Genomic DNA, 26,961 nt, shown 5'->3' with positions numbered 1-26,961 from the left:
AGCAAATGAGAACAATTTGTATAGGCATAAAGGTGAAGGAAGCAGATGCTGTGGAGCATTTAGACTTTGGTTAGACATCAAAGGTGCCAAGACCATCTACTGCATCCTAGGCCAATGCCAATTGTCCTGACTTTTGCCTTGCCACTGGACATCAATGACACAGGAAGACCTCCCTGTTACACTTTTAGTGTTGATACCTTTCTAAATTCCAGAACAAGCCTGTCTATCTGTCATGAGGTTCATAAGTTTTAAAGTTGCCATAGGGTCCTCTCTTTCTCCCTCTATATACTGGCATTTTCTTTGTTGTCAGTCATTACCACTCCAATAGATTTTGCAATGGATTGGGGTTTAGGCACAGAGGTCTGCCTAAAGGCAACCTAATAAAGATTCCACAAATTGAGAGAATGACTTTCAGGGCAGGAGTCACTGAGGGAACTCTAAACTTAATTTGTTCTTTAAACATTTTTTCCCTCCCAGTGTATTTTTTAATTTTTTAAAATTTTCTTATTCATTCATTCATCCATCCATATATTTATTTATTCACTTGCTTATTTATTTATGTATTCATTCATTTATTTGTTTGTTTGTTTTTTATTGGGTGAGGCAATTGGGGTTAAGTGACTTGCCCAGGATCACACAGCTAATAAGTGTCAAATGTCTGAGGTTGGGTTTGAACTCAGGTCCTCATGACTCCAGGGCCTGTGCTCTATCCACTGTACCACCCAGCTGCCCACCCACCCCAGTGTATTTTAAATCTAAGTCAACCCTCCCCAGGAATCTTGTGTGTGAAAGAGGTTGATTAGTAATGGAAATCACACCAAATGGGGGCTTATGGGTGGCAGTACTGAAAATCACAACCCCTCAAGGGAAATCCTAGAACTGAGGAGTCTTGGGAATTCAACTTTCCAACATGAGCAAGGATTGGAAAAGCAAGTCCAGGGGCAGCTAGATGGCGCAGTGGATAGAGCACCAGCCCTGGAGTCAGGAGGACCTGAGTTCAAATCCGGCCTCAGACACTTAACACTTACTAGCTGTGTGACCCTGGGCATGTCACTTAACCCCAATTGCCTCACTAAAACAAAAAACAAAAAAAAAGGAAAAGCAAGTCCAGATTGGATACTTCTCATATATCTATATGTTGTTTCTCCCAATAGAATGTGAGCTCTTTGAAGGCCAGGATTATTTCATTTTTATCTTTGTATTCCCCAGTGCCTAGCACAATGCCTATCAAATAATACTTGCTTAACAAACACTTATTTAATTGATTTATGGCTGAGATAAAGTGAAAATAAAGATAATGGAATTTGAAGAGGCGAATAAAAGTGCAGGAAGCTAGAGATCATAACAAACAATATTAAAGCATCCAAGTATAAGGTAGAGAGGAAAACTGTCAGCCACCAGATACTAAACTCCTTGAGAAAGTAGGAAAGGGATCTGGAGTACAGAATATCAGCCAAGAAATGGTCTTTGATTGGATGATATTTATGGATTGAGTAAAACTCAAAAGAAGAGATTGCACAGTTGAAGCAGAAGATGGAGGGAGGGTCTGAAATAGGAGTAAGAACTATCAAACAGAATGATTGAATTGAGGTCAGAGGACCAGTGTTCAAAATTTATTTTTGCTAAGGTCACTTGAGTGACCTTGAGCAAATGCTTATACTTCCCTGTGCCTCAGTTTACTGATCTGAAGAATGAAAGGGTTGAAATCATCAACCTATTAGGCCACATCCAGCTCTAAATCTATAATCCCATGACTTCTTCCTATTAGCACACTATTAACATGTTGAGGGAAACAAGAAAAGGGGCAACAAGTACTAAAGGAGCTGCCCAGGGGTATAGCATCCCTGAGTCAGAACCTGCTTTCTGTGAGCAGAAAGGAATCAAGACATATGATGTAGAATATAAGAGAGGTAATTTATACTTTAGGACAATGATGTGCTAAAATGACTCTAAAATTCTGATTCTAGGTGTTGCATATATATATATTTATATGCATATATACACACATATAAACGCACATATGTATATACATCTATACATATGTGCATACATAGTCTAAGGGAGTCTTTTATTCAAGGCTTGATATATATGTATGTTGTTGCATGTTTATGCATATATACATGTGTGTGCATACATATATGTGTATGTCTATATATACATGCACACACATATGCAACAACATGCACATACATCATCCCTGAGCCAAAGACTCACTTAGACTCTCTTAGACTATATTGAACGCTGGTGTGGGAGGTCAAGGCCCAGAAGAGAAAAATCTCTAAATCTTTTCTGTCCTGTTTCTCTAAGCCACACTCTCTGGGGTCTGATGGTTTGTTTTTTCCTGATGTGACTTAGTATATTCCACACCACTTTCCATTCACTTACACAGCTACAGAGAACAATAAAAATTATTCTCTCCATAGCTCAAGAAGAATGAAACAGCGTGTAGTCTATTCTTTGGGTCAGATACATACTAGCCTGCATCACACGAGGACTCCTGTGTAGAGTAGAAGCTCCTTGAGATCATGCATTATTTTGTTTTTACAATGCTTAGCATAGTACCTGGTACATAATAGATAATTGATAAATGATTACTGATTGATTGCTATAAGAGTTAGGAAGAGGGGGGGTCATATACTTGACCTCAGTTATACCAATCCTTCCCAGCAATTAACTATCTTATAGGAATGGGTTTAGAATAGAAATACTAGTCAAATTACTGAACTTGCCATTTATTAGCTGTTTTGCCTTGTTAAAATTACTTAATTACTCAGGACCTCAATTTTTTAATCTATATAATAGAGATAAAAACACCCACACTACCTATTTCAAAAATCTTATTATGAGCAAAAAATGTGTAATACATGTAACATACTTGCAAAGGTAACATAGTTTTTAAACTGTAAAGTCCTAGGTAAACATTGGCTGAAAACAATAAGACCGATAAAACAAATGCCAATGACCTTGCTAAATACACAGTTGGGAAATTTCAAACCAGGCTTCGTACTATCAAAATTCAGGCTGTAAAATGGACACTAAGTGGCAGAGTGGATAGTGCCAGACCTGGAGTCAGGAAGACTCATCTTCCTGTATGAAATCTACTCTGAGACACTTCCTAGCTCTGTGACCTTGGGAAAGACATTTAGCCCTGTTTGTCTCAGTTTCCTCATCTGTAAAATGTGCTCAAGAAGGAAACAGCAAACCACTCCAATATCTTTGCCAAGAAAATTCCTAATGGTGTCAGAAAGAGTCAAATACAATTAAATAACTGTCTCAAAAAGGTCACAGGGTTGGAATTTAGGAGAACAGATTTCTTGCCTCACCTCTGTAACTATCAAATTACATTACCTGAGGCACATTTAATGAGTAAAAAGGGGTGTCACAAAACTTGGAGGACTGACAAGAGATAATAGAGCCTGACACCCTTATTCCAGATGAACAAATTGAAAACAATAGAGGGTAAATGATATGTTAATGATACATGGTGGCAGGGCCTTAACTAGAACCTGAGTCTCCTGACTTCCCCATGGCCTTTTCCTTTTCCCCACATGGTACATAACACCCAGAGAAGCTATTATTATGTTTAATAATAGTCATAACATTTTTATAGTTTGTACTTCCTGAGATCTCTTTATTGTATCAACCTCACATTTGTTTTATATGTTCATTTATGTTCATGTTGTCCTCTCCTGATAAAATCAATCAATCAACATGTTTATTAAATTCTCAGTATGTGTCAGACTTTGTGTTAGACACTAAGGATATAAATACAAAAAGTAAAGCAATCCCTACTTGCAATGCACAAATATACTAATGAAGCAGATAGTGGGAACATATAAAAATAAAGATAAATATAAAATTAAATATAAAAACATATATACACACATGAATATATGCATGAATATCAAATAGTTAAATAGCTATCTACAAGGTCTTTGGGAGGAAAGTCACAAATGGAGGTATCAAGAAAAGCTTCATGAATAAGATACTACCTGAGCTGCATCTTAAAGGAAGAGATGGTGGAAGTAAAGAGGAATTGCATTCCAGACTTGGGGGATGGCCAATGTAAAAGTCAAGAATAATGAGGATGGAGTATCATGAATGAGGGAGAGAAAAGAAGCTAGTTTCTCTGGATTACTGGGTTCATGTGGGAGAAGATCCAATGAGGTAGAGAGGGTAAGTTGGTGCCATTTTAAATAGAGAAATAAAAGCTAAAAAAAAGGGATTTTGATTTGATTTTAGAAGCAATAAAAATCCACTAGAATTGGTTGAATAGGGGAGTCCAATGACTGGATCTGCACTTGAGGAAAATTACTTAGGCAACAATGTACAGAATGAAAAATGGAAGCTCACCACAACTGGGCACTATTTCATTTTTTGTCTTTCTATACACAGTACATAATGAATAGAGAGCAGGTCCCAGAGTGAGGATGTCTTGAGTTTAAATCCATCCTCAGACAGTTACTAGCTATGTGAGCCTAGGCAAATCATTTACTGTTTCCTCATGTGTAAAATGGGGATAATAACATCAATTACCTTGTAGAGTTGTTGTTAGGATCAAATAAGGTGAGAATAATAAAGTGCTTAGCACAGGGACTAGCACATAGTAAGAACTATCTCAATGTTTGCTATTATTACTATAGCAACCTAGACAGTATCTTACATGGAGTAGGTGCTTAATAAATGTTGATTGATCAAATAATTGATAAACTATACCATTGAAACTTCATCATTTAAGCCAGAATATTAAATTCACATTTTCCATAAGAATTCAATGAGATATCAAGCTCCGATTCCCTTCAGAACTATATTATTCAAATGGGTTAACAAGGGTTTATTTACACAGGCATATAACCTATTTCTTCTCCTGTACTTCATCCTGGCATGAATTCCATTTTCAACTCATACACTTCAAGAAAGAACTCAGCCAGGGGCAGCTAGGTGGCGCAGTGGATAGAGCACCGGCCCTGGATTCAGGAGTACCTGAGTTCAAATCCGGCCTCAGACACTTAACACTTACTAGCTGTGTGACCTTAGGCAAGTCACTTAACCCCAATTGCCTCACTAAAAAAAAAAAAAAAAAAAGAAAGAACTCAGCCAGACTTCAATCAATCTGCAAACATTTATTAAGCATCTCATGCCTGGCACTGTGCTAGGTGCTAGGGATAAAAATCCAGAGAATAAGATAATCTCTAACCTCAGGGAGCTTATACTCCATTGTCTGTCTGTCTGTCTGTCTGCACACTAAATACAAAGCAGATAAACAGGAAGGTAATTAGTTAGGAGGCCACTGGCAGAGTCATGTTTGAAATTCTTCTTGAAGAAAAAAAAAAGAGAATGGAAAATCTATGTAGTAATCAAGGATTGATAGAGAAGTAGGGGTCCATAGGTGAATAATGTCAAATACACAGTTATACTCTGTCCCTCTAACCCCCAGTGGCTTAGTTGATTTTGTTTAACTTCTATTTATTGGCTGATTCTCTCTCTCTCTCTCTCTCTCTCTCTCTCTCTCTCTCTCTCTCTCTCTCTCTCTCTCCCTAGGGGGGAGGGGGGGCACAATGAGGGTTAAGTGACTTGCCCAGAATCTTACAGCTACTTCGTGTCAAGTGTCTGAAGCCAGATTTGAACTCAGGTCCTCCTGAATCCAGGGCTGGTGCTTCATCCACTGTGCCATCTAGCTGCCCCTCCTCTCTCTCTTAAAAGAAAGGGGATGATGGCAAAGGTGGATGTAGATAAAGATAAACTGTATAGGCAGTAATGATAATGATGTCAAGCAATAATAAGATTTCAAAATTAAGGAAAAAAACCTATTCCTTTTCAATGTTCACCTATACACCTTCTAACATGGATACCTTTGTAATATTATTTGAGCTATAGTGTCATTACAATGCCTTTCAAAGTGATTTAATGATCTCTATACCCATTTGCTTTCCTTCTAGAAAGAAAAGGTCTTAATTTGCTAGCAACATGGGTACATTTTCATATGCGGCTCTTCTAAGGCAGAGATCAAGGAAGAAAAAGCAGGAAAGATGTTAAAATGTCAGAGAAATAACATTCTATTTTAAAAGGAACGATGTATATTCTAATCCTGATGACAACAATAAGACACTCCAGGGTGTGCTTTAATGGGCCATTAGTTTTCTTCTTGGGTGGTGAAAATTCTTTGGCCTATAGCCTTCTGCTCCCCTGAGTCACTGGGCTTCTATTAGAGCCATTAAAAACTCCCTGGAATGTGGTTTTGTCTAATGTGATTATTGTCAAAATGTTCAAGTTGTGAGTTTATTCCTCCATCTGGAATGGTGTTAGTAGTTCACTTTCTTCAAAGTTAGTGTAGGGGTCTAACACAACCATGACAACTCACATTTATAAGGAACATTAGTGTTTACAAACCAGTTTTCCTCACAACTCTATGAGGTAGACTGTATGAGGATTGTTTTTTTTCTAATTTATAGCTTTAGCAACTGAGGCTATGAGAACAACTGACATGCCTTTGGTCACACAATAAGTCTTGTCACTAAATTAAACCCAGACCTCTTAATTCCACATCTAGTCCTCTCTGCACTATATTCAGTTGCTTCCCACATTTCTGAGTCTTGAAGCCGTATTTTTTTTCAAAATAGATTGACAGTTTAAAATCCCGTGGTATTGAACACAATGGCCAAAATGTAATTTCTGGATCATCTCTACATGTAGTTAGCTATTTATAATGGGGAAATGCTTAAAAATCAGTGTAACCAAATTATATAGGCTTCATACTTGTACTTGAAGTTCTAATAATTTATACTATATCTCTATATATTTTATCCATATACAGATAGATATTATAAATTATTAGAACTTCAAGTGCATGCATTTATACCTGATTAAGAACAAAAGAGAAGAATTCATTGCGTTTGTTCACTGTTCTTTCTTTTTTTCTATGCAGTGCTATTTATGACTAGATGCATCTCTACCCTTGTGTTATTGTTGACAGATTATTACACTGATCTTGAGTCAAATGAATAAAAAAAAAAATCCTTTACTCTTAGCTACACAAAATTCTTTCTCTACATAGAAAGTAGAAAACAGAAAATTGAGGGTTTTTCATCTTAGGCACAATTTAGTGAGAGAAAGGAGCCATTAGGTAAGAAGTCTCTGTTTTCCTCCATATAGTCTCTCTATAAAACACACACACACACACACACACACACACACACACTGGTATTGTATGAGCACAGCCAAACTAGTTTTCAGAAAACAAGCAAAACGAAAACTCAAACAAAAATGGATGCTAAGCTGCCTAAATTCCTTGCTTCCCTCTACCAAGGTCCTCCTTATTCTCATCCCAGGCTAGTTATCCAGTTCTCCTATCTACAATTTGCCACCAGGATCCCTGAATTCTAGTCATTTGGCTTCTTCAGGATCCACAAATGGACCAAATAACTTCTACTGCCTATAATTTCAGTTATACTTTCTGGAGGGAAAGGGAGGTGGAGACATGGTCATTATTATGCTTCTTGTTCAAAAAGGGAATGTAATGAACTGGCCAGGTGAATGAAGCATGTAGCCTAAAGCTGAAAGTACACTAAGCCCTTGACTTAGATGCTGCTATCTACTTATCACTTCTTTGTTGACTCATTAATTCAAACCCAGACACAGATTTAGCCTAAACCAGAGCTATTAATCTTTCTTTTGTCATGCACCTCTTTAGCAGTCTGGTTAAGCTTATGAATCTCTTTGCAGAATGTTTTTAAATGCCTAAAATTAAATATATAGGATTACAAAGGAAATCAGTTCTATTGAAATAAGGTTATCAAAGTATTAACAGCAAAAAAACAATCATGTATTGTGGTTTAAGAACTTCTGGTCTAAACCATTCTCAAATGTTATTTCTTACTTCTTAGATCACTCTCTGTTATGCCAATGTAATTAATCAAGCAACAAGGATTTATTAAGCACTTACTATTGTAAGTGTGAAGTACCTCTTAGTACTTCTCCAGAGACTTCAATTTAGACTCACAATTAAGTCTAAGGCTGTTTGTCCAAGGAGTTCCCTCTTTTCTTCTCCATAGTGTGATTTGCTCAATTTTAGAAAACATTGTGACCAGAATGCAATAAAAAATAAACATATTCATTTTGAGACAAAAGCCATTTAAAAGTTCAAACAGCAAATAAGCAACGTTTTTAAAAAGCAGACAATTCCTAAGGGAAACAATGCCCAGTCTCTGGGCTCCACTGTGAGGAGAAGGCATCTTGAGGGCAAGTCATGTGGCTTGAAAGGTCAGTTCCTTGGCATCAGGAAGTGACGTTTGATGTTTCCAGTTCAGACAAGAGGCTTCTGGGAGGAGGAAGGAACTGTTGGGTCCTTTTTGTTCCTGACCTTGCTATGGCTGGTCAGATGATGGGGTCTCTTAGAAATAGTTAGATTTTTACCTTTCCCTCTGATAATTAGATCCTAATGCTCTTTACTAAATACTTAAAAATCTAAACTCTTGATAAAGCTTCTAATTTATTGGCAACCACTCATTAGATTTTTAGGCAGTGTAGCTAGATATCAACTTTACAATTATTTATCTTTGTTTTGTTGGTATTGAGTACATTTTCTTGCAAGTAACAGGCATTTACTAAATATTTATTAAATTAATGCATACATTTTTTATCTTCAATTGTATTTTTATATTCAGTAGCCAGTATAATCTTTCTTCTCTTTACCATCTCTACCTTGCTTCTCTTATGCTCTCCATTTTCTATTGCTCATCCATTCTGCTTATCTCATTTTGTCCTTTCTTCATTGGGAATGTTACTATATGTCTGAAGAAAGACAGAGTATATCCCCAAGATTCCTTGGCTTTAAATTAGAGTCCTGAATTTTTTTATTTTAATTTTATGGGGCAATGAGGGTTAAGTGAGTTGCCCAGAGTCACACAGCTAGTTATTGTCTAGTGTTTGAGGTCAGATTTGAACTCAAGTCTTCCTGAATGGGGGAGGGGAGGGTTCTTTATCTACTATGCCACCTAGCTGCCCCTGAGTCCTGAATTTTTACTGCAAAATCAAATGAAGTTCCTAACAATAGGGTGTAGAATTTCATACTCACTTTGTACCCTACCTTCTTTGATTGGGCCTCAGTTGTACATTAATATTGCCCCTAACAAATCTTACTATGACTCCTTTTTCTTTTTAACTAACTATCGATTGGCTTTTTGGCTTACTAATTAGAAAAGATATTGTAACGATTGGAATAACGCCACCTGCTGGATACTAACTGTAGAAGAGTTCTGCCCATGAAGCGAAGGTCTTTGAGGGCAAGACCAGGAGTCTTGTCTTTGGTATCAGGAAGTGACGCGGACTAGTGGGAGGAGGAAGGAAGAGACTGGCTCGGAGTCTCGGGCGCTCTTTCCTCTGGACTCTGGCGGAGAAGGGAGCTAGAAATGTGCTCTCCCTTTAATAGATAGGAATCTAGGCCATTTTCTCTCTCTTTACCAAATTCTTATTCTCCTTAATAAATGCTTAAAAGTCTAACTCTTGCTAAAGCTTATAATTTATTGGCGACCACTCATTAGATATTTTAGACAGTTTAGCTAGAATTTTAGCCCTTAACAGATGGCTGACCACGAAGAGGAAAGCTAACCCTCAGTCTTCTGATCTGCTGGTTGGGTAAGAAATTTCCCCTCCCTCTCCCTTTAACTGCTAAGTACTGGCGCACTGGCTGTGTTTTCCTTTAAATTTTTTCGAATGGACCTTTTAAACTCCCTAATTACCCTATTTTTGATTTTAGTCTGTTTAACCAGACAAATGGGAGATAAGATCATGTTAATGCTTTGTTTTTGTGGATTTTCTATTTTTCTTTTTATTTTTGTTAAAAGAGCCAGCAACTTACTCACACAAGGAAATATCTCTCCCTCTCCCAACCATGCTTTTTCAGAGAAACCTGAAGAGATTCCTGCAGCTTTTCCCAGTTCTAACACTAATTGTTGCTTTAATTTTGCATGCCTGGAGGCAATGACCCACCCTCTAGAAGCTTTTAATCCCCTAGCACCTGGAGGCCAAGTGGGGGAAGAGGAATCCAGGCCTGAGTTCAAAATCAAGTCTGATTCTAATTGCTCTGGTCCCTCCCCTCCTCTCCAAACCCCACCCTCTACTCCTCCCATGGCCAAGCCCATTGCTTCCCTGGCCCGGGAAGTCCAAAGATCTAATGCGCATGCTCAACTTTCTCTAACTGCATTTGCAGCTTCAGGCTCACCCCTTCCCCAGCCTGGCTGTGCTTCTGAGACAACTTTAGAAAACCCTTTAAATTCCAGATATGCTCGTTTTGTTCATAATTTTGCTAACCTGCTTTTGTCTTTAATTAGTAATCTTATAAAGCATTTGTATGGTGAAAAGGCTGACAGACAATATAGAGGGGTTAAAGAAGAAAAACTTAAGCCGAATAAGAATGACAATCGTCAACATAGTTCAAGACTCCGATTCTTTTGCCATGGAAGGGTATATATTTTACAGAAATGTAGAAGTAAGCAGCAAGGTATTGATATGAGTATTGGGGATTTTAGATATCGGAATCAAAAGTGTTCTGAATTCACTCAGAGTAATTGTATCAGTTCAGAGGTTACATAGGATTTCTATGCTATTACATATACATTTTGAAATTAATGGTATGGGTTTATTTTCATAGAGATTTTCATGCTTTTGAGATTGTGTCTTATACTTAGTTTTTAAAACAAGGAGAATATTTGTAAAAGCTTTTTAGTCATGTGATCAAGTTTATATTTTATAATACTCTTTAAGTTCATGTTCATTTAGATTTCCTTAGTTTGAATTTCACTGTCTTTTATTGTTCCATGTGTATTTTCTTCTATTCATTTATCTAATTTTGAAAAAATTGCAAGATGGTTTTGATTTCATAATACAGTGTTAATTCTAGGAGTATTGTGCTCCCATATTCTGAGTTGTTTGTTTTTGTTATTTTTTCTCAACTGATTATTTGATCAAACTCTTTAAAGCATTTCCCTGGCAAATTGTTTGCCATGGCAAGTGTAAATTGATTCTAGAAGTATTATTTTTGATAAGCATATTCCAAAAAAAAAAAAAAAAAGAGGGGAACATTTGTAAAAGTTTTCTTTTTTCAAAAAAAAAAAAGGTTCTTTGAGATTCTGTTATGCTTTAACTTGTATTTAAATATATTCAGATTTTTCACAAAAGTAATTGTATACTAAGTTTTTAAAAAAGGGGTATTATTTGAAATTGTTGCATAATTATATATTGTGTTCTGAGTCAAGATGTATTCACATTTTTTGCAATCATTTATTATCCTCAATTTTTAAATACATATGAGACTTGGATTATGGGAACTTATCATTTAAGACATTAATTGCCTTTATTCTGAGTTATCAGATGCCAGTTGGCCAAGATGCCATCCAATCACAAGAGGAATACACGCAAGAGCAGACACTGAACTGTCACAAGAGGGGAGACATGCATGAAGTCAAGGTATGGCCAAGGGAACGGCTTTTGACAAATGTTGAGGTTGGATTCTCTTGGTTTAATATTTTATTTTTCCCCACAATATTGTACAGATGGCTGGAAGTATTGATCCCACCCATCTCACTTCTACACCTGGCTTCTATGCTCCCTCCTATATGCCTGATGCCATGGACATCTCAATCCCATGCATCTGATTAAGTCTGACTCAGTTTCTTCCAATATGTTCGGTGGCATGGACATATATTCCATCCACCTCTTTTAAGCCTGGCATACTGTATGGGCAGTACATACTGCTCAAGTGTGGGAATGCTCATATCCCATCATTTCTCTGTTCTTTTATGGTAACCCCCATAATTATCTCAGGTGTCATGATAAATACAGTGTTGAATTTGGCCTTGACATCTGTTACCAATTATATTAGATTTTTTAATTTCTCATAATGGCATGAGGATAATTAGGCAGATGATGCAAAAAGTGATGAAACAAAGATAAAAAATTATTTTTAATAATTAATATCGCAGCAATTGTCTTCTCAATTACCCTCCATAAGGGGGGGACTATAGTAATATTATAATTTTAAAGAATGTTTCAATTTTTGTTTTATTATATGTTTCATGTGTAACAACTAAGATTCTGAATTCCCTTAGACATGTTTTTGAGAACTTTCATTGTTTGATTTGATTATTGACAAAGCTATTTTAAAGTTGTGTTAAGCTCAATTTTGTAGGAAATTTCCTGGCTGATTACCAGTATCCACACATCAACCCCTGAAAAGACTTCCATTCCACGACTACACCTAGAGGACATCTAAGAAAAGACTTTCAGAGACTTTAAATGAACAGTTTTGATTTGTTGTTTTTGTTTTTGTTTTTTTTTTTCTCTTTCTGTTATAATATACACCATCTGTAATATGTATTCTCTGCAGAGGCCCTCCCTTTGCAAGACTAATGTCAAAGCGTCAGTTCATGAGGACAAAAAAAAAATCGCCCCTCTGGACAAAACTTTCCTCTCTTCCTTTTCTATATTGTTGTTCACATATTATTAGTTATCAATAGTTATTATATTCTTTTTACTGTTCCGTCAAGGAAACATTTTGTTTCTTGAGGAACAACAGGGGGGACTGTAACGATTGGAATAACGCCACCTGCTGGATACTAACTGTAGAAGAGTTCTGCCCATGAAGCGAAGGTCTTTGAGGGCAAGACCAGGAGTCTTGTCTTTGGTATCAGGAAGTGACGCGGACTAGTGGGAGGAGGAAGGAAGAGACTGGCGCGGAGTCTCGGGCGCTCTTTCCTCTGGACTCTGGCGGAGAAGGGAGCTAGAAATGTGCTCTCCCTTTAATAGATAGGAATCTAGGCCTTTTTCTCTCTCTTTACCAAATTCTTATTCTCCTTAATAAATGCTTAAAAGTCTAACTCTTGCTAAAGCTTATAATTTATTGGCGACCACTCATTAGATATTTTAGACAGTTTAGCTAGAATTTTAGCCCTTAACAATATGAATGCAATTCAAGACTTTTGGGTAGACTATCCAACTTCTTTAGTAGCTTCCAAATGCTTCCACTGTCAAAGAGAAAGTCCCCATATGCACCAAATTATTTATGGCAGTCTTTTTTATGGGTGGAAAAATCTGGAAAATAAGAACATGCTCATGGATTGTAGTTTAGCAAATTATAGAACATAAGTGTAATGGATCATTTTTATGCGATATGGAACAATGGGTATGAAGAATCAAGGAAAAATAAACAGAGAAGCATGAGAAGATTTATATGAAGTGATGTGAAGAGAAATGAGCAGAATGAAGAAAACCACTACCACAATGATCACAACAACGTAGATTGAAACAACAAGGAAAAAACAATTAAAACTGAATGCTCCAAAATTATGTCCAAAATGTCCTACCACTTCTGTTCAGAGGTAGAGGACCACAGGTATGGGACACGGCATCAGACTTTTACAATATGCTTGTTGTTTTCATTAAGCTTTACTTTAAAAAAAAAATTAACTTGCTATAAGGTATAGCTTTTTGAGGGGAAGTATTGGGGAATGTGGGTGATATAAGAATAAGATAAAAAAAAACTATTGTTTTTTTAAATAAAATAACTGGACTGGGGGGAAAGTGGAGAATGGTTTAAATCCCTGATCTACTATTTGGAAACCAGGCAACCTTCAATAAATCACTTAGGTTTTTTGTTTTTCACTTTCTCTTTTGTTAAAATTGGTTGGAGTAGATGATCTCTAAGATCTAAATTTAATATTCTGAGACCTTGTATCTCAGCATGTTGATCTGTGAAATCCATATGTAGAAAATTTTGTATTTATGTCTCTATTGAATATTGTGATCAAGTGAGATTATACACATACATACACACATATATACATGTTAAGGCTTTTAAAAGAAAAAAAAAGATCTAGACAAATCCAAAATAACATGATTAGATAACCTATTCCCACTAGGTATATAAATGAGTTTTAAAATTAACATGGATACTCTGAAGGTCTTTCACACACATCTTTCTCTTATGCAGTATAATGGTTGGACACTGAGTTCTCAAAAACTTTGCCAGTGATGCTCACATTTTGGCAACTTCTCTAATGCTAGTAATGTCTTATGTATATGCCTAAGCACAGAACTACAACTACGTCTCTGCTATGTGAGAACCACCCTAGCTAAATTCATAGTGATAAGTCACTAGAAAACTGCACACTGGGGAAGGACACTTTTGGCCATAGCAACTCTACAGAATAACAGGGTTTAGTTCTATATCAAGAAAGGAAGTGCTCACATTGGGGAAACCATGCATTTTTTGACATAAGGAAATAGAAGCAGGAGCTGACATATTTCTTTTTTTTTCCTTTCTCCTCTACACTTATTTTTTTTTAGCACCTTTAGAGAATATCCGAAATTCATTAAATTGATAGTCAGAAGAACATTTATCTCTCCATAATTTTCCAAATCTGTTTCCCCCCTCTATATCCCCCATCTCTGTACATGCTATAATGCATTAAACTTTGCTTACCCATTCACAAGAATTAAATAAGGTTAGTGCTGGAAGTTACCATAGAGACCAACCTCTTCATATTACATATGAAGAAAACCTACCAGAGAGGTTGATGGAGTTGTCCAATGTAATAAATATAGAATGTGAATTCACAATGAATTCAAGCAATGTTTCTCTGTTGGACTATATCCTTCCACTCTAAAATAACTGGCAGATGTGACTGCAGATCTACCGTTAGTGATATTTGAAAGATCAGGGGAAATGGGAGAGGTACTACTAACTGGAAGAGAGCAAATCATACTAAATTTTGATAAAGAAAAGAAAAGAGAATCAGAAAAGTACTGACTAGTAGGTTTCATTTTGATTCCTGGAGAAAATGTAGAATAGATCATTAAAGAAATGACTACTGAACAGTTAGAAAAGGATAGCAAGATTAAAAAGAGCTACTAAGGCTTTATCAAGAACATTTCATGGTAGGGTAACTTTATTATCTATTTTGACAGTGACATAACTAGTAGACTGGGGGAATATGGTGAATATAATTTACCTAGAATTTAACAAAAGATTTGATAAAATATCACAAGCTATCCTTATAAAAATAGGAAGATATGGGGCAGCTAGATGGTGCAGTGGTTAAAGCACCGGCCCTGGATTCAGGAGTACCTGAGTTCAAATCCGGCCTCAGACACTTGACGCTTACTAGCTGTGTGACCCTGGGCAAGTCACTTAACCCCCATTGCCTGCAAAAAAAAAAAAATAGAAAGATATGAGGTCTAGATTATAATATGATAAATGGCCTTGAAAATATTTAAATAAGTGATCTCAAAGAGAACTTGTTAATATTTTAACATCAACTTAGAAGGAGAAGAGTGACTCCAGGGAACTGTGATTATTTTTCCTGTGTAATAATACATTCTATCAATAAACTGGATTAATGCATAAATGATATGTGCATAAATTTGCAGATGAAACAAAGATGGGAGGAGTAGCTACTGTTAAATTGGAGTATTGCATATTCTTTATTTATTCATTTAGAAATTTATTTTTTTCCCGAATTACATGGAAATACAAATTTTAACACCTTTTGTTTTTCCCCTGGGGCAATGAGTGTTAAGTGATTTGCCCAGGGTCACACAGCTAGTGGGAGTGTCTGAGGCTGGATTTGAACTCAGGTCCCCTTGAATCCAGGGCCAGTGTTTTATCCACTGAGCCACCTAGCTGCCTCCCATGAGATTGATTCTTGCAACAACAATAATATACAACATTTATATGGTACCTTATACCTGACAAAGAGTTTTATTCATAGTAAGCCAGCAAAGTAAATAGAATATGTTTATCACAATCATCAATCCATCAATCAATCAAACCTCATCTTCATCAATTAATCCTCCTCATCATCAATCAGTCCTCATCATCAATTAATCCTCCTCAGTCAATTTTCATCTTCATCCAATCATCATCAATCAATCAATCAATCAACCTTATTCATCATCATAATCTTGTATTACTCTTGCCTCTGCTTCAAAATTTTTTCACAGTTACTATTATTAACTTTTTCCCTCCATTTTATACCCTCCCCTATGATATTTACTCAATTTTCTATCTTCTTTCATGCTATCCCTCCTCAAAAGTGTTTAGCTTCTGACTGATCCTCCCCCAATCTTCCCTCCCTAATTCATTCCTCCTTATCCCCTTTCCTTCTACCTCCTACTGGGTTAAATAGATTACTCCACATAATTGAGTATGTATGTTATTGTTTCCTTGAGCCAACTTTGATGAGATTAAGGCTGTTGAGCCAATCTGATGAGTTTAAAGCTCATTTACTGCCCTGCTTCTCCCCCATCCTTCCCTCCAGTCTATAAGCCCATTTCTTCTTCTTTCAAGTGGAATTTCAAACCATTCTACCTCTCTCCTTCCCCTCCCCCAGTGCAATCCTCTCACCCGTCAATTTTACCCTGAAGATGTCATCATGGGGCAGCTAGGTGACAGCGGACAAAGCACCCACCCTGGACCCAGGAGGACACTAGCCCAAATCCAGCCTCAGACACAAGACCCTCCCCCACTGCTCAACCCTGGACATGTCACCCATCCCTGACTGTCCCAGAAAAAAAATACACAAAAAATAAATGCTTTACATATATAATCCCTTCATAATTATTTCCCACCTATGCTCCCTGTCTAAAATTATTCCTATCATCTGCCCTAATACTGAGAAAATTCTTATGAGTTAGACATCATCTTCCCATGTAGGAATTTTTTTTTTTTTTTTTTTTTTTTTGCGGGGCAGTGGGGGTTAAGTGACTTGCCCATGATCACACAGCTAGTAAGTGTCAAGTGTCTGAGGCCGGATTTGAACTCAGGAGCTCCTGAATCCAGGGCCGGTGCTTTATCCACTGCGCCACCTAGCCGCCCCCCCCCCCACGTAGGAATTTAAACAGCATAACCTTTTAAAATCCCTCTTGATTTCTTTTTCCTGTTTGCCTTTTTATGCTTTTTTAGAGGTTTTGTATTTGAAAGTCAAATTTTCTATTCAATTCAGGTTTTTTCATCACAAATACCCAAAAGTCCTCTTTTTCGCTGAAGTCCAATTTTTTTCCCCTGGAAAGATTATACTCAGTTTTGTTGGGTAGGTGATTCTTGGTTGTAATCCCAATTCCTTTATCCTCTATAATATCATATTCCAATGCCCTCTGATCCTTTAATGTAGAAGCTACTAGATCTTGTGTTATCCTGATTGTGGCTCCACATTACTTGTATTGTTTCTTTCTGGCTGCTTGCAACATTTTCTCCTTGATCTGGAAGCTCTGGAATTGGGCTATTATATTCCTGGGAGTTTTGCATTTGGGATCTCTTGCAGGAGGTGATCAGTGGATTCTTTCAGTTTCTATTGGACCTTCTGCTTCTAGAATATTAGAGCAATTTTCATGCCAGTCTCTTGGAAGATGATGTCTAAGCTCTTGTTTTGATCATGATTTTCAAGTAGTCCAATTATTTTTAAATTTTATCTCCTGGATCTATTTTTCAGGTCAGCTGTTTTTCCAAGAAGATATTTCACATTTCCCTCTATTTTCTTTTATTCGTTTGGATTTGATTTATTGTGTCTTGGTTTCTCATAAAGTCACTAGATTCTGTTTCTTCAATCCTAATTCTAAGGCAATTATTTTCTTTAGAGAGCTTTTCCATTTGGCTTTTCAAGCTGTTGACTTTTTTCTCATGATTTTCCTATATCACTGTCATTTTTTTCCTCTACCTCTCTTACTTTATCTTCAAAGTCCTTTTTGAGTGCCTCTATGGCCTGTGACCAATTCGAATTTTTCTTGGAAGCTTTGGATGTAGGAGCTCTGATGTTGCTAACCTTTTTCGAGGGTGCACCTCGATCTTCCTTGTCACTGAAGAAAATTTCTATGGTCCGCATCTTTCTCTATCTGCTCATTTTGCTCATCTTTTACTTGACTTTTAACTTCTTTTTAAAGTGGGGCACTGCTTCCAGGCTGCACTGTCCCAATTTTCATGGGGTTCCAGGTTGTACAGTTTAAGGAGTGGCAGGTTCTTCACTTACCTGGCCTGTGCTTTGGTCTGTAAATAATTTCATGTCTCCTTGCTCTTCAAACAGAAAACAAAGTTTCAGTTTAACTGGGTTGATAGCTCAGGTGAGCCTGTGCCCCTCTCCTGCCTGGGCCACCACCAGTCAAGGCTGCTTCCTGGTTCCCAGCAGGAGTAAAACAACCGAGTTCTGCCTTAGCACCAGCAGAGATCCCTATAATCTCCTCCCGGACAACCACTCAGCCCTCTCACCAGACCATAAGCTTAGTTCCAGAAGATACCAGTGCTGCTGCTGATTTAGAGGCAGCCTACCTAGGTCTGGATCTGTGATGGCTCAACTTCAGGGTTGGGTTCCACTCCTGCCCCAGTGCAGCAGACTCCTCCTGTGGACCCTCTCAGCTGTCTTTGGCTGGAAAATAATCTTACCATGTCCTTTTGTGGGTTGTGCTGCTCCAGGTATTGTCTTATGGCATTATTTGAAGGGATTTTGAGGGATTTGGGGGACAGCACTAAGAAATCACTGCCTGTCATCCACCATCTTGGTTCCACCGAGGAAGTCTGAGTATTACATATTCTTGCTATTGTTAAATATTAAACGAAAGAGTTGCTATTCAAAAATATTTTGATAGGTCAAAGCATTAGTCTCATTATAGATCAAAACTTCTTAATCTATGGGTTAGGACCCCATATGGGGTCACATAAATGAATGTGCGCATTGTGCAAAACTTGGCGACATTAAAACATTACATATGCCTATTTTATATACCTCTATACCTGGGGTTATGTAAACATTTCTCAGGTGAAAAGGGGTCATGAGTGGAAAAAGTTTAAGAAGCCCAGGACTAGATGACTTTCTGACATTGCTTCCAAGTATAAAGCAATTATTCTGTGATCTAGTATAGGATCACATGTGCCATATCCTGCCTTCCCCCTGGTTTTGCATGACTCCAGCAAGCAAAGGGTGGGTTTTACATTTTTAAATAAAGCTGTATTATATTTTAAAATGTAAATCTATTGTTAGCTAGATGTCTATACAAAAGCAGGAAGGGGGCCAGGTTTGGCCCTGAGGTGTAGTATGTTGGCCCTTAATTTTGTAAATGAAATTCAGCAAGGGAAAATGCAAAGTTAAACTTATTCTTGGGTCCAAAAAATAATTTCATAAGCAGAAGATAGCAAAAAACATGGTAGAATGAAACTACCTAAAAAGAAGCAAAGAACGGAGGGACAGTATTTATTAATTGTGGAATTCCTTCTATCTCTAAAAGTCTATATTCCTATGAAGGGCCTGATTCAGGCTTTGAAACCAGTTCTTCAGATTGGAAATTCAATGCACTCTCTCCTATACCAACAGTACTCTCCTATCTGTCTTATGAACTGATATTATATACTATTCATTAATAGTATTATTTTTTCAGTTATACTCTAATTTTTTCCATTACATCATTGTATATAATATTACCTTATACTGTTCTTTTATTTTTGTTCAAACTCATATTGATTTCAGTTCAGTCTTGGATACTAGACCTTGGTGGCACAGTGAATAAAGTTCTGGGCTTAGAATAAAAAAGATCCAAGTTCAAATCCAGACTCAGACCCAGTACTGGTTGTGTAACCCTGAATAAGTCATTTAAGTTCTATTTACCTCAGTTTCCTCATTTGTAAAATAGGAATAATAATAGCACCTATCACCCAGATTGTTGTAAGGATTGAAGGAGATAATGATTATAAAGCATTTAGTATGGTACCTGGCCTATATAATTATTAGTTATTGTAATTCATTATTATAATCATCACTATAGCTTTCAAAATGTCCAATACAGTATTTTGTGCAACAGCAATAATGGCTAACAATTTGAGTTATCCAACATTGCAATGGACTGCCCCATTAGGTAGTGAATTCTCTGTACTCTGAACTGTGTATGCAGAAGCTAGATTTTCACTTATCAAGCATGTCCTAGAGAAAAACTGTATATTAAGTAAGGGGATGGACTAAATAGTTTCTGTGATCCCTATCCACTGATATTCTATGAAACTAAGACAAAGTGGACATTCTCTAAATATTTGTGGGATGAAAAATAATTTATCAGATGGCTCCATTTCTTTACCCTTCAATGGAGGTATTACATCATTCCTTTTGGCCACCTGCTTGATAACACTGAACTATTGAAAGGTCTAAAGGGATAAGAAGAATTGCTCAGAATCTCTGCATAGATGTCAAGAGAACATGTGAGTTTGCTCAGGGCAGATTTAGTCTTCAAAACAATGAATGAATTATCCTTTTAAAACTTGCATGTCACTCTATCTATTACTAATTGCTTTATGCAAATAATTATTTTTGAGACTTGTATTGAAAATATAATGATGAAATAAATCTATTGCCAAAAAAAGAGCAGTGCCAAGGCCCAATCTCCTTACCAAGATCCATTCTCTTTATTCAATTATGAACATAGAAACAAATTAAAATTCCATTTTCTTTTGGTGAAATAAGCCCAGCATACTTCATAATTTACTCTCAGTTAATACTGTGTCCAAGCAAGACAGTCAAGGTATAATGGAAAGAGGACTGGATTTGGAGTAGAAAGATGGGGCTTTTTATCCTGGCTCGGTTACTTATTCTCTCTCTGTCTGTGGACAACCTACTTCCCTTCACTAGGATTCAAATTCCTTCTCTTTAAAAGGAGGGGATAGGTCTATATAATTTCAAAGGATCCTTCCATCCCTAACATATGTGGTGCTAAAATATGGAGCCATCTCCAGATTATTAAGCATTAGAGTTAAATAATATAGGGTTTTTATGACTAAAAAGAAGTCCAAGGGTATGCTGTGGCCAACTTGTACCAATTTAAGGGAGCTGATTGTTAAATTTTCACTGGGGGCATTTACACCTCAGAAAGAAACAAAATGCTATGAATCAGAGCTTGATTTTTTTTATTTTACTAATTGTCCAGATTTAAGAAAGTGATGAAGGAAATGTTAATACTACAAATTAAAAAATGTGCGACATGTACCCCCTTCCCCCAATAGGTGGTTGTAACACATGCCTGTTTGATCCTCACAATAACCATTTTTAGGCAAGAACAGCAGATATCACCATCTAAAGCTAAGTGAAATGAAGATTTTGTGAGGAAACGTGAGTTATCCAAAGTCAGATGGAAGAAATGTAATTCAAACTCAATTCAGTAGTGTGGTGTGAATACCAAAGAAGCTAATATGATCATAAGCTTCAGGGTTTCCAATAGGAACGAAAGGATAAATACATTGTCCCTTGCCTTGACCCTATAATATCTCAACTACTATATTCTTATTCGGGTCTCACACTTTAGAGATTGACAATCTAGAGAATATTCAAAGAAGAGTTAACAGGATGGTGAAAGAATCAGAAATCATGCCATAGGAAGATGGGTTGAAGGAAATGGAAAGGTGTATACTGGAGAAGAGGAGATTTAAAGGAGAGACAAGTACTGACTTCAAACATCTGAAGAGTTTGCATCATTTCCCATAGGCTTGTCCTCCTTTGTACTACTATTCATCATGCCCCCAGGAATTGCATTATCCTGCAAGATCAGCATAAGCCTTAATATTCACACCTAATCAGTAGGTACCCCCAGTATTCTCTGACCCTCTGATTGAAGAAAAAAAAATCAATGAGCTCATGCCATAATCCCCATTTAAGGTAGGTGCCCAGGCCAGACATCTCTTCATTGCCCACCCAGCTGTACTCCTTTTTATTTCTCTGATAAGGCACTCTATACCTTCTTTCTGATGAGCTGTCTTCTATTAGAGTATGTTACTTGAGGGCAGCAATTATCTTTCTTTGTATCTTCAGAGTTTAACAAAATGCTTGGCACATAGCAGGTGCTTAATAAATGTTTATTAAGTGATTGAATTATTATCTGATAAAGAGACAATATTTGTTTGATTTTTCAGTGGAGATTAGATTTAAAAGCAATAGATGGAAGTAACAGCAAGGCAGAATTTTGGTTTTTTTTTACTATAGAGAAAAACTTGTTAGCAATTTGTTGTTCAGTTATTTTCAGTTGTGTTCAACTCTTCATGACCTCCTTTGGAGTTTTCTTGGCAGAAATACTGGACTTGTTTGCCATTTCCTTCTCCAACTTATTTTATAGATGAGGAAACTCAAGCAAATAGGGCTCAGTGACTTGCCCAGGGTCACACAGCTATTAAGTGTCTGTGGCCAGATTTGAACACGCAAAGATATGTCTTCCTGACTCCACTCCACCTAACACTGTATCCCCTGAGCCACCTAGCTGCTCTATTGTTAACAATTAAAGCTGTCCAAAAATCAAATAGGAAGCCTCAATAGTTAGGGAATTCACCATTATGGGAAATATTCAATCAGAGAGTAGATAACCACTTACTAATCTTTTTTGGAAGGGATTCCTTTTTGGGTATTGATTGGACCAAATATCTTCTGAAGTTCATTTTGAATTTAAAAATGCATAATTTTATGACTCCCAAATGCAATGTTCTTTCTATGTTGCCTCATTAGATAAAAACAAACAAACCAGTAGATAGCAAGTGGCCTTGAAGTGAAGACCTGGGTTCAGGCCCTGCCTCTGAAACATACTGGCTATGTGACCTTGGGGAAATCACTTCAACTCTCAATTCTTTATGCAATTTTCTGTGATCATAAGCTGCAAATATGTTAACTTATATTCTTAGAACAGTTTCTTCACCCAATAGTTATCTGTGCCAATGAAATCATAGGTATAATTTTTCCCTTACTCAATACAAAAGGGTAATTTTCTATTATATCTACTTGCAACATTAATAAGAGTGTATCTATATCATCTGTCTATTTTCATTTCTTCTAGCCAAATTTTACTCATTGTCTGTGTATATATTTCCCTTTAATGTGTGCCTTCGGGAAGGAAGCTTCAAATCTCTTCAAACTGAACAGAATCTCCAGCATGACAACTTGCCAAGTAAGGATTACTCCCCAAACCAACTCATTATTACATTTTTAAAAGCATCCCTCTCATGTTGTGCTTCCCTGATTTTTTGAAAGAAAGAAGGATGAAAGGCGGGGTGGGCACTCAGAAAACTAACAAACAGTGGCAGAAACACACCAAGCAAATCGCTTTCCTGGCTATTATTCAAATTTCAATCCATGTCTAAATGCCTGTTGAAAAATGGTAATATTTTACAGAAGCCCACACAAAATCATCTGAAATGACCTTTGTGAATAATTGAAGATGCCTTTTGTCTTTGTAGTCACATTCCCTAGAACGTGCCCACCATACTGAGGATAGATTGCTCCAATCGGCTCCACACATCGTCATTTACAACTATTCCTGTCAGTTTTACTGTAAGTGGAGACATTTGTTAGGAAACTCAACTAGAACCCGGAGCAATATGGGTTTCTTTCCCTTTCCCATTCCACCCTCCCCCAACTCAGAAGTAGAGACTTGGGCAAATAACAGTCATTACATTTTGTAACCACAGGCAACATTAATCCTGGGACATTTTTATTCCTTCAAATCATGGCAGAATCAAAAAGACAAAGGTAGTGTGCCTAGATCAAAGCTAATGGATGAAAGTTGTGTGATAAGTGGGAAGATCGTTGGATTTGGAGACAAGAGACCCCAAACAGAATTCCAGTTTTCTATTTGTTACCTGTCTGACTCTGGGAAAGTCACTTAACCTTTAATGAAAAGATTGGTTTTATCACCTCCAAGGGCCCTTCCAGATATAAATCTATGATTTTGATTCACTTCTTTTATACATATATATAATATATATATATATATGTATACATGTATATGCATATATGATTCCCTTCAAACCTTCCAGATGGTCTTAGAGATGCACCATTCTACTAAAACATCATCTATAGATTCCTCCACCCCACAAAGAAATCCACAGAGGGACCCATAAGACTCCAGAAGAGATCCTAGAATAGACAAGCACAGGAGGAAGAACACAAATAGCCTTCCAGGCATATTCAACACTCTCTGCCTGAACTCAGCAGAAACTAAGACTAATCCAACTCATTCTTACCCATGTCCTACGACTTCTGGAAAGCAATTTAGGGGAGATCTGGGTAGTCCACCATGGTACTTTCTGTTTGAACCAAATAATACCTCAAGCTCAAACCTTGGTGTCTGGCTACTTGAACTTGGCTTGGCCTTGGAGGGAAGTATAAGTGAAAATTTCCCAGAACTCTTTTAAAAACAGAAACAAAGTGAAAATAGAGAAGTCACCAACCATCTCTGAAAAGAAGTCCCAAAGGGAAAACTGCCAGGAACAACATAACCAAAATCAAGAGTTGCCAGAAAAAAGAAAAATAAAAGCACTTCAGTTCACAAAGAGTTCAAATAACAAGTAACCACAATAAGGATTATACAAGGAATAGCATCTGCCATGATAAAAAGAGCAGACAGGGGAAAGCTAGGTGGCCGAGTGGATAAAGCACCAGCCCTGGATTCAGGAGGACCTGAGTACAAATCTGACCTCAGACACTTGACACTCACTAGCTGTGTGACCTCAGGCAGGTCACTTAACCCCCATTTCCATGAAAAAAAAATAAAAATGAACAAATAAACAAAAAGAGCAGACACTGAGATATGACATTACAAATGGCAGGAAATAAAGATATTCAACCAAGTAAAGCCTATCCAGCAAAACTAAGAATAATCCTATGGGGGAGAAAGTGGTTCTTTAATGGAAGAGAATATTTCCAAGCATTCTTGATTAAAAGGCCAGAATACAATAGACATTTGGAAATGTAAGTGCATTGTCAAGAGAAACATAGAAAGATACACTTGATTGTGTAATTGAACGGGAATATGTGGGGATGGATTTTTACAGGGGAATAAGAAACAAATGTCTTCTCAGAACACTGGTATGGTTAAAAGTCATACAAAAAGGTTAAAAATGAAAGAATCTAGGGGGCAGTTAGGTGGTGCAGTGAATAAAGCACCAGTCCTGGATTCAGGAGGACCAGAATTCAAATCTGACCTGAGATACTTGGTGCTTAACTAGCTTGTGACCCTGGGCAAGTCACTTAACCCTAACTGCCCTGCCGAATTTAAAATAAAAATGAAAGAGTCTATATGTGGTTTTAGTGTAGTTAATTAGTGTTCTTTGGAAAAGACAAATGGGTGGGATAGAGGACTATAATTAGGAAGAAAGAATGAAGAGAAGATGGAAATAACTATTGCATAATATACATAAAATGCATAAAATAAAGGTGTATAAAAATGAAGAGTGTAGTCATGGAGGAAGGAGACAGGCATCCCATGAATTTTATCTCAATCTAATTTTAAAAACAATGATTAAACAGAGAGAGAGAGAAGGAGGGAAAGGGAGAACGTGGGAGGGAGTGAGGAAGGGAGGGAGGAAGAAAGGAAGGAAGGAAGGGAAGGTGGATGGAAGGAACAAAGAAAGAAAGAAAAAAGAAATTCCAGTATAGAAATATGTTAAGTTCAAACAGAAAGATGGGACAGGGACAAGACAACAATTGAGAGGGACCTAAGAAGGAGAAAAGGAAAGGAAAGGGAATTATAAGCAAAACAATCTTGAATATTGGAGATAGATATGAGGGGGAAAGATTAAAATAAAGTAAGAAAATAAAAAACACCCAGGATCAGTAGTGGGATAAAAAGAAGAGCTAACACAGAAAGTAAATATGCTCCACTTCATATATAAGATCACAAGTACCAAGCAATCTTCCTCTTTTTTGGTGGTAAGCTCATTGAAGAAACAAATAATTCTGTTTTGCCTCTTTGTGTATCCCCATTACATAAAACAGTGCCAAGCAGAGAGGAAAGAAGAGAGGAAAAATCATAAGAGGACAGGATGGAAATAAATAAATAATTAACACACGCAAAATTGAATGTGAATGGTATGAACTTTAAGCAGAATAGATTAGAATACAGAATACAACATATTAAAAAGACAAAGATTCACACAGTTAAAATCAGAGGCTGAAGTGAAATTTATTATGTTGCATAGCAATAATGTTTCAAATGAGGTTACCATAAAAAAAGAAATAAATAGCAAAAGTACATAACACTTAGAGGTACTATAGATAATGAATTAATATCAATATTAAGCACATGTATACTTTATAATGTAACATTAATATTTAGAGGAAAATTGAATTGGATCATTAGAGTCATTGAATTGGAATGAGAAATAGATGGTAAAGTGATAATAGTGAGGGACATTAATTTACCCTTTTCAGACCTAGAAAAGTGTCACAAAAAATAAGCAACCAAAAAAGATAAGAACTTGAATAGAGCTATAGAAAAATTAGAGATTATAGATAGATAATAATTAATGCATGAGAAAAGAAAAGAATGTGTATCTTCCTCACTTGTATATGGTACCATTACAAAAACTGACCGTGTATTTGGACATAAAGATCACACACACACACACACACACACACACACACACACACACACACACAATGTAGAAAAACACATCATATACTGCTTAAAATACAATTAAAATTCTTAAATAAGGGGCTCTTAAAATATATATGTATATATATATAATGTATATTAAATAATACATATATATGTGGATATGTACATATGTATGTGTGTGTGTATATATATATGAAAGACTAACAAGTATAAAGAATTGGTGGATTAAAGAACAAATAGCAAAAAAGAGATAATTTCAATAAAAATTATAATAATGAGATAATACATAAACATGTATTGGATGCAAACTAAAGTAGTTCTGAGAAAGAAATTTATAACTCTAAATGCTTTCATCAAAAAGTGAGAAAAAAAGGAAAGAAAGAGATAATGAAAGAAAAAGTAGGTTTTGTGGGGCAGGCAGGGTGGGGTGGCTTATGTCTGGGGCTGGATGTGGGGTCAGAGCCTCCTGGGTGCTTTGTTCACTTTGTCACCTAGCTGACCCATGATGACATCTTCAAAAAAAGGTTAAGTGGTAAGAGGAATACACTGGAAGAAAGGGGAAAG

This window comes from Dromiciops gliroides, chromosome 2 (genome assembly GCF_019393635.1).
Source record: "Dromiciops gliroides isolate mDroGli1 chromosome 2, mDroGli1.pri, whole genome shotgun sequence".
In the NCBI taxonomy this organism is placed as follows: domain Eukaryota; kingdom Metazoa; phylum Chordata; class Mammalia; order Microbiotheria; family Microbiotheriidae; genus Dromiciops; species Dromiciops gliroides.
The sequence above is the reverse complement of the archived record's forward strand: the minus strand, read 5'-3'. Positions refer to the sequence as shown.